This window comes from Struthio camelus, chromosome 2 (genome assembly GCF_040807025.1).
Source record: "Struthio camelus isolate bStrCam1 chromosome 2, bStrCam1.hap1, whole genome shotgun sequence".
NCBI classification, from domain to species: Eukaryota; Metazoa; Chordata; class Aves; order Struthioniformes; family Struthionidae; genus Struthio; species Struthio camelus.
In genome coordinates, this window is record NC_090943.1 from 60,353,170 (window position 1) to 60,369,860 (window position 16,691).

Below are 16,691 nucleotides of genomic sequence, written 5' to 3' on the forward strand. Positions count from 1 at the left end.
CATACATGCTTTTCCTCCCAGTCTTCTCACTGTGGTTTCTTCTCAAGTAGTGCTTCTCATAATAGTCCCTTTTTCACTTGTTCTGCTCCTCACCTCCATACAAACTTGGAAACAAACATAAATCTGGAACAAATCAAGCTGTTTCTCCCATCGGCTGGGAAATAAAAAAGTAGTTTGTTGTTTTGAATGTGAGACTGTGGCGCTACATGGTACCCTATGGCCATTTCACAAAAATGAAACAAAACAACCCTCTCCCCAAAACTAGAAATAAAGGTCTGCGTTACAAAACCGAAATGATGAAGCATTTAGAAGAAGATTTTCCACAGGAGGAAAAGGAGCTGGGCACATGAATTACACTGTACACCGATGGGAGCTGGACATCAGAATTGGCTTTTGAAAATCCCCTTCCTAAAAAAGATCAGTACTATTCAATCAAGGACAGAAACTGTGCCACTGAAAAGCAAGTTTCCAACCCCGCTACACCTCCATGAAAGGAACTTTTTGAAGTAATGAGAGTGTACAGTTTGTCGAAAACACCAATATTAGCGTTTTGATATCACTGCAGTAGTAGGGCATTTCAAGAGCCTCACTTTAAAGTGACTTCATTTACTGGCATTAGGCTATGATACCTTGAAGTAGTCTCCTCATGTTTAAACAGAATGCAACAGAGCCTTAAAAATTATAGTGGTAAAAGAAAAAAAAAAGAAAAAAAAGGGCTTACAATGGACAGAAACCAGCTGCTGGTAGATGCATTATATCCTTACTCAGCTTACAAGTTCCCCAAAGGGTCTGGTACAGCAGTTGAGAATACCCCTGGGAAAGGCTAGCTTGTGATCCGAATATTTCATACAGCTATGGGATGTCTCCACTGTCACCAGCCCTGTTTTTACAAGGCTGCCTCTGATAGAAGGATTTTGCATTTTAGCTCTCGGATCTCATAACAAAAATTATTGAGTACTTTGAGAGCTTTGCCAAAACCAGTTTCCACTGAAAGCCTCAGAACAATCTAAGGAAAATGCCTGCTGTACTCTGTTGAGCTCTCCTGATAAATGGCAATATAGTTTATCCTTGAGGAAAGAAGCTCTGTCAATGTGTAGCTATTCCAGATAATGTGCTACTAACACAACCCAGAAAAGAGAATGTGGCTCCAGTCATAAACCCAGCGTCATTTTTAGGGTGTTGCTTTCTTCTCCAAGCTTTGAAGCTGAGCAGAAGTTGCACAGAGGAACAGAGTCTGCCGTCCCTGCGACTGCACTTTGCGCAAGGAGATGGAAGCGCTGCTGGGAGCCAGGACACAACAAAATATCGGCTTTCTAAAATCTAAAGATTGAGCTCATGTTCTCAGGAGGAAGTAATCTCACCCAGGACTGGGGGGATGCTCATAAATACCAAACACATTCACCTGCTCCTAATAACACATGTCTCAAAACATACAAGATTGCCTGCTCTTCTTTTTTTGTTTATTTGCATTTATCTCGAAATGTGGTTTCCATCAAGCTCACTTTAAGACCTAAACTTGAATATAACTATTCACAGCCTTTAGCACTGAGCTGGAAGGCCATCTCTCGGCTGAACGCATTTAACAGTAGTCATTAGGCGACAACTTAGGGAGAGGCAACACGCTTTCAAAAGCGGTGAACAAACAGGCACATCTTTCAAACAGAGCACTGGAAATTCACTTTTCGCCTGCATATTAGCAGCAGGATGTTATTAGGACTCTGTGCTTTTTCTTGCCAACATGTATTATCTCATGTGTTCCGAGTCACCATTTAAAGTGCTTCCTCACCACTTACCATACACACTGGTGACTTTCAACCTGGGCTCCGCATTTCCCTGGGAGTCCCTGGGCTACTCCCGTGCCCCAGAAAGGTAAGAAAGGGAGGTAGGCTTACGTTCTCTAGACCGAGGTCTGTGCCCCCTCTCCCTTGGAAACACTGTAGGAGCCTGCTTGCTGGAAAAGGCTGGAAAGCACCCGTATGCAAAACCCTACTCTAAATATGCTATGGATGCCTTTAAAGCAACTCCTTCTCCCCTGCATTTTACACATACACACATGAACAGGTAGATAGATGGACAGTGGCTGGAGTGCTTACTGACACGGGAGACTAAACTTGTGATTCTCAGGCTTGGACCACAAGCTTAAATTCTCATTTCATAGACAAAGAGGACACACATGCCTAATTAAAACTAAAAATAAAATGCTGAATGTGGGGAATAAACAAATTAGTTACTAGCAAGTCACAGCCCTGTGCCATTTAAGTGGCACAAGCCCCCGGTGCCCCTGCTCGCTTCCCCCACGGCTTGCAGCTCCCACTGGGGCACCTTGACAGCCTCACTCCCCCCACGATACCTCCTCTCCTGTGGAGCTTGGCCAGCTAGAGAGAATGCACGTTTTATTGTCAAAAAAGCACTGCTAAGCACTCTGTCTTTGCCAGACAGTGCCAAACGCTCTTTATCACATTTTAATACCTCTCTTGTTCAGGAAGCACATGCAGGAACAGACTGCAGAGGCAAAGTGACTCTTCAGTTTGCAACAGTGGAAATCAGCAATAGGTGAAGAGGCTATTTACATCCCATTGAGCAGATTTGCCCTAATAAATATGTATCTCAAATGTGGCTGACAGCTCCATGATATAGGAGCTTGACTTTGCAGCTTATTAGAGACACAATGCACAACTAAACATATATATAAATATATATCTTTGTCTCTTCTCTTAGGGACGACTGCAATTCTTAAGGGGAACCGGGCGGCTTGGGTACATAGCATTTACAGCCATGCGCAGCCATATGCTCCCGCAGAGTCGCTGTCATTTCTCCCTCCCTTATTTTCAGGGAATGTATGTCATCAGGTTTAATTTATACAGAGCAATTAAAGTTACAGATCAGATGCATAAACGCTATTCTAACTGTATAATGAAAATCCGGATGCTGAAGACACCATGTGCTAATAAGTGCTTTGGAATAGTTTCAGAAGTAAGAACAGAGACTCAATGTTTTTTTATAGCTATACGTAATACTAACACATAGAAGGCTGCAAATGAAAACCAGCGCTGGCTCAGCTGCCACAGAAGTTTATCAACACATAACCCAAACTCTGTAGCTATTTGCTTCCTATGACATGAAAAGCTTCCTTCCTTGTTCAACAACTACTTCACAAAAAGGGTGTGTGTGTGTGGGGGGGGGGGGAACCATGGTTGCTTTTTAATCTTCCTTTAGGAAGAACGCCTGAGTTAAAAAGTGCAATAATTACGTATTAGCACTCATACCTAACAGCATGTTATTTAACATATCGATCTGTTACTTAACAACACACTTTATCCTTTAGGGCACTATATCATGACTGAAGACAAAGTGTGAATTCTTCTGCCAGTGTTTTTCTATGGAGTTATGCTCCCAGCTTGAGCAGGTAAAAAGAAAAGGGAGAGTTTTTTTTGAGAAAAGCACAGGATATCCTTTAGTTCTATTATGAGAGGAGATACTTACCACTAAACACAAGCTATGAATATATGACAGATTAGTAAAGACCATTTAATAGCCTGAAATCTCTTGTTCAAGAGGCCTCAAGGGTCAAAGGGGAAGTCACAATGTAAAGATTATGATATGGCTTTGACACATAACACAAGTTTTCAGAGAGGTTCAGTGCCCTTTCATTGCAGAGGACATCTCGATTTTGCAATCTTACAAATATTCTTAAAGACTCTGAAGTGTTTTTCAAAGTGATTCACTCACACAGGATTTTAAACATTGACCCTTCCTCTGACTGGGCTATATTAGCGCACGGTCCCTTAAGGAATATGTTTTCTAACTGGACGTGGACAGCTAAAGAGGTATTTCCCCTCCTGAAAGTGCAAAACAAACTGCAACAGTGATACTACGCAAAGCATCAAAGATGAAGGAAGTGATTGCCTATCATTATGCAGACCTTACGGCAAACAAATATTAAGCCAAACCATACTTGTGCATATATTTGCAACCTCTACCAATTCCCCCACTGTCTGCTCTTCAGGCCCAAATCCTGCCATGCAGTGGCATAAATCCCACGGCAGCCCATAAACTCACTGCTGTTATCGACTAGGTGCTTCTGAACCATCCAAGCCCAGGAAAAGGAAACGAGATACAGCAGCTTTTGAACGACTACTCTGCATTAGCTGTTGCTGGACTCTTTATAGCTTCCTGTAAGTTCCTCTTAGCAGTTTCTATATCCCTTCCAATTAAAATTGATCTTCCTTTAAAGTTGGGGACCAGAAGTATACGCAGTATGCCAGGTGAGATCTTACCAATGCACTGTACAGTGGGGCTGATGCTTCTCTAGCTCTCCCGGGACCTTCTTGCACAGCACATCCTTGTGTTTTCACATATACAAGGAAGGGCTCCTCTGATTCTTCCTACATAAAGCAGAGCAAGTATATTGTCTTGGGCTCTGTACAATTTTAACTAACTTCTTTTTCACTTCTTACCATCCTCCAACTCTAACTAAATGCCACCCAGATCTTCCTCTGCCTTCTCAGTATCTCTCAGCTCTCCGCCACCAAATTTCACTGGGGCAAACTTACGTCCTATCCTAAGATCCTTAATGAAAAAATTTAATAATACAAGTCCCAAGAAGGATCCGTAAGGATACCCAGGAGAAAGCTGTCTCTAAACCCTTTCTGATACAATCTATTGCACCCTCTTTAATTAGCTCTTCATCCAAATTTAAACTCTTCTACTAAACTTCACCTCTTTCAAGACAAGTAATAACTTCCACTGTGGCACTATTTTATGTGGGTTACAGAAGTCCAGGTAAGTAATCATCTCTCTAAAATAAACAAATCTCTTAACAAGAAAGACAGTCTGGTAGGATTGCTCCTTGGTAATGCAACTGAGGCTTCTGACTATTTTTCATGCACTTTTTGTTACCTTTAATTCTTCCTCTGCTTCAAAACACTTTCTGAAGCTTTGTGTAGTCTCAAAGCCAGAATAATACTTCCAGAGCTGTGTTGCTTTTTCATTCCTTGAAAATAGGGGGACCTCATTGTATTCTGTAGACCTTCAGAATTATGCTTGATATACTAAATCGCTTGCTTTTTTAATAAAGTACTTATTTCTCTTATAAATTATACATAATAGGAACTTTATGTAAAGCATGACCCAAGTGTGTTGTGACTGCGAAGCGATGAGAAAACTGGTTAGCAGTGAGGATTTAAGTTTGTGAAATTCCATTAATAATTAAGAATTTTACTTTTACTTTCATACAGGCACTGTTCTGGCCACATAACATTTACTGCACATTTAAACACAATGTGTGTCTCCAGCATCACATAGCACATTTCACCTGCAAAATTAAACTGACACAATGTAGAGTTAACCTCTGATTCACTTCCTGCTTAATCACTGCAACTTTCTGATGTTCACACCCTGCACAGAGAAATAAGGAAGGTGGGCCTTTTAAATCCAACTTAATTTTAAAGGACAAATATGATTTAAAAAAAAAAAACCCAGACAGTCATATCTGTGTCACTGTGGCTCTGTGAGCTGTACCTGATAAATTAGCTTTGTGCAATGCCTTAAAAAATACTCAGTACTGCTTTCTGTGCACCTTGTTTGTAAAGCTCTGTTTACTTACCTGCCACTGTTTGGCTAACTATTAACCACAATTAACCTGATGGATTTTTTTCCAAACAAGCCAAATATTTGTCAGAATCACAAAACTTATTCAATAAGCTAAATGCAAATATTGTCTCGAGCAAGGGCTGAGAGGTCAGGGGGAGTCATAAGGCTCTGCTTCCACATGCAGTAACTTGTTAATTATTTCTAGTTACAAATTAAAAGTAGATAAATGGAAGATCAGAAGCACAATTTTCAGCCTAGTACTGACTTTCTCAGAGCAATATTTGCACAATGGCATGCCCTCCGTGTATTACATAACATTCCTTTATTTACACATCTCAAGGAGAAAAAACTGTTTTCAAGGCCCATCGATGGAAACATTTCAAAATTCACCATGATACTGCTGACTGGCTTTAATTAATTTTTCCCCACTTTCTGCTTCTGAGCAGTAATCAACATTTCCGGCGCGCAGTGGATGCGCACCCTACCAAGAGCTCCTGCCTCTCTGGCTAACGCCCCGCTGGCTCTGGCCGACGGGGCTCTCGGACGAGGCACGGGACGGCTCGTCTCTTCGGTGGAGCGCCCGCCCCTGCCCCTCAGATGTCCATCGGCATCGCGTCCGTATTGTTCAGAGACGCTCACCTACCCTTAACATTCATCTCTTCCCACGTCTAAAAACCAAGAGGAGGTTTTAAAAAAAAAATCATGCTAACGGTGTCAAATATAGGCCAGGCTACAGCCAAAATAAAGCTGTAAGACAGACTTTGAGATGTTACCATACGTGCGCGGCGGCGATCAGCCTTCCTCACGCCTTTCCTCAGGGGTTGGAGGTGTTTGGGGAGATAATGGCAGAGAGCTAAGCCGAGAGCACCGTTTGTAACGCAACGTTTCGCTTTTCCCAGGCCGCGCTCTCCTATTTGAGGATGTTTGTGAAATCGTGCTGCCAAACCTGTGATTTCACAAACTTTTCCACAGTGATAACATAAACAGTGAGCAGTGATTTATCTGTAGGATCAGGCTATGTTAAAAGGGGAATGTGAAAAAATGTACATTTGAAGACATTCTTTCCCCGAGAGGGGAAAGCTCATACATATACATAAAATGAACCACACACCCCAGAATCTCCAGAATCAGTGCTTTTCATTTTGTTCTTTCTGCCTTCTAAAATCCAGTGAATCTAAAAAATAATAAAAAGACCATTTCTTTAATTGAATTAACTCCACCTACATCTTAATGAAACATAACTGTGAGGTGTGCATGCCAAAACATTATTAATGTTCTCCATAATCCACTGGTTTCTAGCCTTCCTTTTAAACCAGCAGACGACAGCTTTCGCAACTAAGGCCAGATTTTGCTCTCAATTACATCTGTGTCAAAACAGAAGTAACGCCATTGACTGGGGCAAAATTATTCCGGATTTACCCCTCTCTCATGGACTACACCGAGTCAGAGCAGTTTAAATACAATCCGTTTAAACCCGAACAGCTCATACTTTAAATGTTACCAACAGGAAGAAAAATGAGCCTGACTGATTGACACAAAGCATTACAAAACCCCCTTAGATTCAATATGAATGTGAATATACATCGCATCAGTGAAGTTATGGCAGAAAGGAGAATGCTCTTCCCTCCCCGAAGTCAGATGAGGGATCAGCCTGGAAGTCTGATTAAAGCATCCCTCCGGGAAAACGTTACCCTGGAAGAGGGTAGTTGCCTTGAATTCCCCCCCTCACTTCCCTAATGGCTTTCACATGGTATTTTCTCTGCTTCAATCAAAACAAGTCCTTTGGCAGTGGCGTGTGTGACCGCTATGACCGCCTCAACAGGCGTTTGGGACTACGCGCTCTCTTGGACGAAAGCGAGAACGCCTGCCTTCACCATCAAAGTGAAATCCTCATTATGATTTCTGCAGACCTCGTGAGGCCCTGGTCCAAAGGGCTGCGAGAAAGGGTCGCTGGCGCGTAGCGCTGCACCCACGTGCCTGCGAGGATGTGCACCCGCCGCACGGCATGAGGGCGCGGGCTACTGCCATCCTCGCCTTGCCCCCGTGCCTCCTTCCTCCCCGCTCCCGAAACACGGGCCTGGGTTTACAACAGCCAGCGTTTTTTAAAGAATCACGCAATCAGGAAGTGCTTTCTAGTCTTTGTTTTCCTCTTCAATTGGGATGCTCCTAGGAGGCAAAAAAGTGCTAAAGCCGTCACGAATGTGAAATAGTTCATCGGGGAGTCGGGTGCCCCTCCAAGCCGGGCATCGCCACGCAAGCAAAGAGCCCCACGCCGCAGGATACGCGCTGCCCCAAACGCTTCGCACCCGAAGGTCAGCGGCACACTCGGAAACAAACCCCTAATTAATCTGTTAACCCCTATCGCTTTATTAATATACCCGCATGCATTTCTCTGCTTTAGGAGGCGCTTAATCTCCTCTGTGACCACTAGCCGCGCACCCTGCCCAGTATCTGACATTACAAAGCACACTCGAGGTGTTGGTGACGTGCTACTTTCCAGGAAGGGTGAGTAAAAACTCCCTCCCGAACAGAACCAAAGAAATGACTGCGTTTTCCAGTTCTCCTCGCTGAATGAAAAATAATTAAGAAAAAACAAACTCAAAACAACAACGGGCAAAATACACAAAAAGCAAGACAGCTGCGGTTTAGAACATATATTACTTTTAGCAGGTGACGGTCCTCTTAACGACAGCTCTCAGGAAATGAGGTGCCAGAGCCACCCGTGCCACCAGCTGGACTCCGAAGGACCAGGATGGCCCCCAGACGTCGTGGCCAGCCGGCAGAGCCCACCTGCGGGAGGGCTGCTGCCGCGCGGCCGTTTCGACAGCCGCCTTCCCGGGAGCGACACGACGGGGCTGGGCCTCAGCCGCCTCGCCGGAAGGGTGAGCTCGGCCTTGGGGGAGCAGGACAGGGCTTGTGCGACGGCTGCCCGGCGGCACGGCGAACGACCGGCGACCGCGCCGGCTCTTGTCCTGCCGTCCTAAACCCTAAGCCACGGGGCCAGCCCGCTGCAACACAGCGTCCCCCGGATACGTTTCAAAAAAACCCCCACCGACAACAAAAGTTAGTACACTGAAACCACCTATGTCGGATTTGCGGGGAGAAAGGAGCAGCGAACAGCAAGCGTTTCCAAGCCGTAGGTGCGGTCAGCTGTCCGCCAGCGGGCAATAATTCAAAATCAAGCTGGCATGGCTACTGTGCCGTTTTCTGGGGTATAAACAGAAAAATTAAAACCACAAGCAGCAAAACATTACACACAGGAGGAACTTCCAGCCACCCACTCAGGGGATGGACTTGTCACCGGCACCTGCGGCCCGCTTGAGTCTGGTTTTTACGTTTTGTTGAGTCAGAGAAAAGGAGGGTAACAAAACCACCTTAGGAATGCAATGGCCTTTGCTTTCCCACCTGCAGATACGCTTTTGCTCTGTCGTTACTGGCCGCCATCCAGGGCAGCACTGGAAACACGGCAGGATAACAAAGGTCCTCAGTTAATACACTGCATCTAATTGCATATCAGAATTACGTCCAGTAAGGGCCGAGTCAGCTGCGTTTCAGGTATTGCCCAAGATCTCACTGCTGCTGGTACCACTAATGTACACCTCACGGGAAGTCTATGCAAAGCCAAACTGGAATTACTCACAGGATTTGGTGTTACACATTGTTTTACTATTAAGAAACGCAGTTGACTTTTTGGTCCCCTTGGTGCCAGATTCAGAGGAAGTCTAAGGGTAGTGTAAGTTACAGCTTCTTCAGGCCCCTCCAGAAGACATGTCAGATCCATTTAGATGCCCCTGGGGACAGAGACACGTGGAGGAAGAACTGCATGTCCCGTCCCCCGTCCTCTCCTCCAGGTAACCCACAAGCTGGGAGCCCAGAGGATGCAAATATATAAAACCAGGGAAGAAGAAAATAGATGTGTAGAAATACGGCAGGGCTTTCGCACAAGTTTACCATATGTCTTTCGAATCCCTCTAAGGAACACCCCAAAACTATAGCATCTGGGACTTATTTGCATACTGATCAACGCTGCAAATCATCAAAAAGGGGACTTCAGCATAAGCAAGGGTGGCTGGCATTACACGGCGCGTACCTGAATTTTCCCATGGAGGACGGTGCAGGTCCTTTTGTACCTCACCAGTGCTGCACCATGGGAGGCAGAAATAAATACTATGCAAACTATTCCATACAGAATGATTTCCTTAATATTCCCTCCATACTGCAAAACGAGGGGGGAAGAGGGGTACAACCGCCCTTGTGCTTGGGGATATTAATCCAAATTCTGTCCTCACACACACTCTCCTCCGGCTTGCAGAGATAAAAACGTGGGGCAGAAGGCAGTCCGCAGCACACAGCAACAACAACAACAAATGCAATTGCCTGTGCCCCGGAGCAAGCGAACCTCTCCGAATTACATGCCATGGGAAACTGCTCTGCTCGACCTGTCAGCAATTCATCCCAACGTTTAACAGCGTGTTCCCGCCTGCGGCACCGTGAAGCACTGCACGGCAGGGCATGGCCCCTCCGCGAGACTCGCTGCCTAGCTCTGCGAGGCTCTGGCAAAAACGAAGCTCTTGAACGCGGAAAGTTGCCCCAACTTGTTTTTATCATCTTATTGACTCCTTCCAAGGCTTGCAAGGCGAGAGGCAAGCTCACAGCCACCAGCTGCTGGACGAAACGAAACAGGGAGCCTGCAGGCTGTGGGCCCCAGGAAAGGTCTTCCCCGATAGGCGGATGCTCAAGTGTCGCTGGGGACAACGTCTCTGGACACAGAGGGCCCTTGCCCCTGGGCCAAACTTGCAAGCCAATGCCCATCAGGCACCAGGTAACCTGTTTTGTGGCCCAAATCCAGAACTGCATTAAAAAAATAGGCGACGTAGGCATTTTGCAACCTAAAAGCTACATTAGGCAACATGGTAAGGGGCGCTGTGAAGCAGGTTTCAAAGCACTGAAGATCCACATATAAACCTGACAGTATTCCTTTAAATTTTACCTTTTCCTCTTCCTGACCATCTGCATAAATGACAAAGGTAAAAATCTCAGGAAGACTGAGTCATCTGGGAAAGAGCAAGAGCTCCCAATTACTTTTCCAGTACCTGTCCCTTCTTGCTTTGCAGCTCATTACTTGTAAAGAGGAGAACAATTATTAACCAATAGATATTGTGTGCACGTTACTCCACCTTCTTTTTAAAAGTCATCTGAGATCACCACCTTTTTTTCCTTGAAAAGCTACAGCCCGTCTCAGCACAAGGAAGGAGTTTTGCACGGGCTGTGATAAAATTAATCCTCCTTCCTCCTAGGCATTGGCATAGGCCTGCCTGCTTCCCTGTCTTTTCTGCTTTGAGAAAAGGTCTTTCACCTTTCTAGGATGCATGAAAAGTTACTGAAAACAAAATTATGAAATCTGCTCTTGAAATTGGAGGGGGAGGGGAGGAGCTCTGCTGCTCCTAAAAAAATTCACGCCTTTCCTTTCATAGCACAGTAGAAGGGCTCACACATGAATATGTCCACAACAGCACATGCACGTTTGCAGTGACCCGTGCAATATTAATGAAAATGCCTTCAAAAGGGCAAATTGTCCATGAAGCAATAACTTAGCAGCGCACACCTCTGCAGCCACAGCAGCAACAGAGAGGTCTGGGCTGTCTGCCCGCCTGAGGACCGGCCCTCTGCGAAGGGAAGACCTTTTGGCATGCCCGGCCAGATGCCACGGAGCGCCGCCTTTCGGCCTAAATTCAACACGTATGTCCTGGCTACACAGGATGCAAACCCTGCGGTAGTCAAAACCGCTACCGAGCACCAGTGAAAGTGGTTTTATCCATGAGAGATGGTATTCCAGCGAAGGAGAGGGCGAGCCGTCTCCACCGCCCCTTCATTTTACGTCACAGGCAGATGCCTCATTTTCAGTCTTTTGTGGAGCGGACAGAAAGCCAGCATCTTGCTACCATGGGGGTTTTATGCACTGATGCGCTGTTTATTTACCTAGCTTTTAAATATTTTCCTTAGCTCCCAAACAGTCCATCCTGCCTCCTGCTAAAGTGCTGCTGGTGACTTGTTTCAGGGCCTGAGAGATCTGTCGTGTGGGCACAAAGGGAAGAGAAGGCGACTATCTTGTACGGTTTTTTTTCCCTAACAAAAACACTCAGGCTAGATATTCTCAAATAAAAATAGAATTTCACTGGGGAAGGACTGAGTAAAACTAGTGGTTATTCCTGTTCTCCTCTCTCCCTCATGTTTACTAAGAGTGGCAGAATTATACATAAACTAAGCAGTTTACACAACCACCTGAAATAACAGGATTTGTACCGTTTTAACTCTATAGGAGCTCATGACTCAAGAGCAACAATAATACACTTCAAATAAAGACATTCAGCTCCATTTTTTTATATTAGCAGCCTAACCCAGCAGGAGGGTCCAAGCTTTTATTCCTCTGTTAATACTCTTTCAATAATTAGCTGCTTACCATAGTTTTCCCTTTTATTTCATGCCAGAAAGAAAGCCTTTCCATGAACAACATACCAAAAGAGAGAGCTACTATTTTAAAGTGTCTGTGTTCGCAATATGAACTGCTCTGTGTAAACAATGAGATCTTCTCTTGCCTTGAGTGAACCAGATGTTTGAAAAATGAAAACCACAGACACACACACATACACACACACATACACACACAGAGGGAAAAGTTATAGCAGGGAAGAGATTCCTTCATTTAACTGGCTGATGGACTTTTACCAGTGGTGCAATAGGTCAAGCACCCAGATTTTTATTTCTTTCACCTTATCTGCACTATTTAGGCAGAGAGTTATAAACCAATTTCACAGTCACTTCTTTCTGGCCAAAGCTTTAAACGGAAGACTAGAGTCTAATGTGGTTGTCCACTCTCTCCTATCCAAACTCTACGTTCCTCCTATATGGACATGTTGGATACAGTTGATTACAGTTTCTTAGTTATTTTTTACATCTTGACCAAGGCTCGTTTCGTACGATGAAATACGATTTTGATACTACAGGGTGGCACATTAAACGATACTGTCTTCCCAGGTGCCACAAAAAGAGAACAAGACTCAAAAGATGCTTATATTACAACTATATTGCATTCTGTCCCTGATGAATCCTGTTTCAAACCCACTCCTGAACACAGACAGATCTGTTGAAGAGAAAATCGTTTTGGCAGTGGCTTGTTCGGATGGGCTAACTGAGCGAGGATCAGCCCAACAGGTGCAATAGCACAGCATTTGCAGTGATAATTTCCAATAGCAACACGCTGGACTTTGAGATGACGGACAGATCATCTTACTGTTTGGCCTCGTTAGAAAGGACAAAAAGAAATCAGTGTTCAGCGGGCTATTAAAAGGCTGCATTTAATCAGCCAAAAAACCCAGCCCCGTACGACTTTCAAAGAAGTAAATGTCTAAATGATTTTTTCTGCCTTCTCTCATGAATCAAAGTATACTTTCCCACTAAGGTGATACCAGTTTCATTTTCTGAGGTAAATGTTCCTGTGCTTTCCTCCTGGCTCCTTCTTCTGCTAAAGGAAAATCTCAGAGGTATACTAATAAGAAAAGAGCTCCCCCTTTACAGCATATTGCCCCGTGTCAGTGCGTTGGAAGTGGAACTGAGAGACTACTTCTATGTGCCTAACAACTGACCAAAAAATCCTGAAAAAGCTAACAGACTGCCAAAATACCACTCCTGTCATCTGCTTAGGGTCATCACGGGGTGTGCACCAGCAGTTATAAAAGAACAGCATTATCAATTAACAAACTAGCAACAAGCTGAACGATTCAAAAACCTCCCTCAGTGATGATACTCAGTCTCTTAGCATCTGCTCTGCAGCTAGGCAGGCCCAAACCGTAGCCTGAAGGCCAACAAGCTCCAGTTTCTGCTGGAAAAGAAAGAGGAGCAAAGTCCAGACTTGTCAACTGAGCATCCTCTCCCATGCGCCGCAAGTCTGACATTTGGGAGCTGGAGTCCTGGCAGATCTCTGCTTCTGGACGGGGACAGAGCTCAAAATGGCCACGTTCACCTACTGTCCATCTGGGACAATCATTACTCCAGATCAAGCTGTAACTTGTTGGAAAATCAGCTTGAAACTCCAGAGTTCAGGCAGTGAACAACTCTGCTGAAATCTACGCTCCCACATACAGTATTTCAGATAGGGTCAAACAGTATCTTCAAAACGAGAAATACAGGCTCTTTCCCATCACTCATATTACTACACAGAGAGTTGCATTTCTTGCTCCATTTAAAAGAAAGGAAAGTTCACATCCTGCTGGTATGCAGAAATTACTTGTCATTATGCAGTAGACCCCATAGCCTAACAAAATTTGAAAGCTCTCAAAAGGCCCAAGAACCGATGAGCAGGCAATCATTTGTTTTTCCAAAGCATTTCAAAGTTGGTATACGTGATCTTTCATTTGCAAGGAAAAATGGAAGTTGCCTCTACTATTCTTTTGCCTTTCACGTCACTCTGCAGTACTCAAAGGACCTTCACAGAACTTCTTTTTGTCCTGTATGTTAGAAGTTCAGTTGAAATCTTTTTCACCTAAACTTAATGAAATATGCAGGCTGATAAACATCCTTTCTCTCATTTCCCCACTCACTATCAAATAACTTTTTGGAAGGCACTGAAAGTGACAATGAATAAACCAGGCTTTCAGAGAAGTCTGGTTTCTTAGACTGGACAGGACTTTTATGTTAATACCCCTTATATTAAACCTGGATGGATTAAAAAACAAAATCATATGGGAACAGGGGGCAGCCAAAGGGTAAGGTGTTGTAGTATGAAGACGGAGCATGCCTCTTTCTTTGTGCTCCCCAACTACACTTTGTGTTTGGGGCCACATAAATTAAAAAGGACCTACAGTGTATTACGTTGGATGAATACAAACACTGTGTTTCCAGCCGTTGCAAATTTATATCGTTCCCTTAAAATCACCTAAACATTATATTAAAATCCCAAATCAATGAGACCGTTCTTATCAATACGATTATCCTAGAGAATGAAAACTGCCCAGAATGAGATCTGTACCTGATTCTGAGCTCAGGCACACCAGTGCGCAGGGGTTGAAGACGTGCTTATAAATGAGGTGTAGGCATTTTCCCCCAGGAAGCTGTTTTGCCAAAAGTATGCTATCACCTTATGTCTTCATAAACAATATAATTTCCAAGGAAGGAAAAAAGATTTTAGTAATAGAATATTTTAAAAGTCAGCATGCAAAAAGTCTTCAAAAGGTTGTATTATTCGTACCATCCTTTCTCAAAGGTTGAACTATATAAATGTCAAGATGAAAAAGGCCTACTAAGCTATAAAAGCCCATTTGAGAACTGCAGTCAAAATCGCCAAAGGAACCAATCTTTCTCTGCCTTGTTAATGTTATTTGCAGACTAGATTGAACGGATATTATATGCTTATGCTTGTTTGAGTTCGTCATGATCTAGCACCCAGCAAAAGAAAACAGCAAATGTAAGCTGTTACTGTTCGGGCTCTACAGATAGTGGTGTGTTATTTTTTGTGTGTTATTTTGACTCTTTTATTGTGATGCATGAATTACGCACACAGCACAACAGGTTAGCTCATACCAAACAACAAGGGCCAGAATTAACTTCCAGGCGCCTCATCGGACACATACTTAAATACATACACAACAGCCTCATAGCTGCACTTAATCTTATACACAGCCAAGACCCCAGTGAAGAGGAGAATCAGACACTTCATATATGCTAAGCAACAAAGTTACATCCATATACACATGCTAAGCATCTTGCCTGAGCATCTAATACCATTTAAGACAGAAGAATGCATTCATAGAAAGTCTGATAACTCTACTTGTAAAGGAGCTGGTTTTAAGTAGTACATCTAGCATGTAGGTTATGAGTTGAAGCCTCAATTAGTTTTCCTAAACTGCCTTTTTCGTAATGGTTTTGCACAAAACTGATGTGCTTATGTATCTGTTCTTAGTACAGTTATCCTAAGAACAGACTATAAACAGAAAATAAATTTTAAAGAACATTCATGAAATCTGCACAAACACAGCTGATATTTTTTTTCCATTTTCTATTTAAATGTATCTATTTGTGCAGCTGGAAACAAATACCTTATACTCTTTTAAGTGTATCTTTTAAGATACTTCATATTTCACTGTAATAAAGCGTAAGAGCAACAAAAAGTTAATTATAAACAAAAATGTCCGCTTCTTCTTTGACACTTTACCAGAAAAGCCAAAAATCTTGAATTCTATGAGACAGGTCTTATACTCATTTTAAATTAGAAGAATTGGATCCAAGGATAGGTTCACGGACTTTGAGGATGCTGAGGGAACACCCCAAAGAAAAACAGGCATTGGCCTGGAAAGAATAATAAACAACTGTTTTAGGACCAGCATTCTTCTCATGCATCAAATCAGATTGGCTTTTATCTTGCTGGAGAGAAAAAGAGGGGGGGGAAAAGGTACACAAACGATAGCGAGTGTTCTTATGAGGTTATCTCTGAGATAACTGTTTGCTGAAAGCCTCTGAGCAACCAAAGACGGTCCCTGTGTGCACAACCCAGCTGAGACTGGGAAGTCTCATGACTACGATCTCATGATTTACAGATGGAAACTTACACCTACACAAAGTTCTTGAAGTGATCAAGATTCAATTTACAGCTAAGGAAAACTAGACTGGAAGGCTAGATTGGTCTCAGGGTTTACTAGGCGAGAAGGCTGCCGTGCTGCACGGGGCTTTCAGCGAGGGAGACCTCCTGTTTAACGGCGTGCACGACAGGTACGGCGTGACAGAGCTCTTCTCGGAAAGCAGCAGGCTTCTCAGCGGGTTTTGCTTTTTGAGTAGTGCGTTTTCGGGTGAAACAAGGCTTTGCAAAGGAATCGGTGGCATCTGAAAGGAGCAGGAAGGGAAGAGGAAAACAGACCGCAGGGCACTCCGCAACCACCCTCCGCCATCAAGCCGACAAACCACACGGCCAAAGCACAGCCCTTGCCCTTCTCCCAAGCAGAGAGACACAACCGTGATTAGCTGTGAGGTCGGGCACCGGCCAAAAAAAAGAAAAAAAAAAAACCCGGGGAAGGTCAGTACGCACAGTTCCTAACCAGGCGTGACTGAAA

The 16,691-nt window shown here is 43.9% G+C and overlaps 1 protein-coding gene across 3 annotated transcripts in view; it reads right to left on the reverse strand.

Annotated features, from left to right (window-relative positions):
- Positions 1-16,691, reverse strand: part of EGFR (epidermal growth factor receptor) — a 162,129-nt gene that overhangs the window by 64,445 nt on the left and 80,993 nt on the right. The window contains exon 1 of one of the 3 annotated variants that reach the window (XM_009679398.2): positions 6,366-6,384. The exons of the other annotated variants lie outside the window; for them this stretch is intronic. The gene's annotated coding sequence lies outside the window, so the exon portion shown is untranslated. Of the gene's footprint in view, positions 1-6,365; positions 6,385-16,691 lie in introns of those variants that run through there. 3 annotated transcript variants of the gene reach the window in all.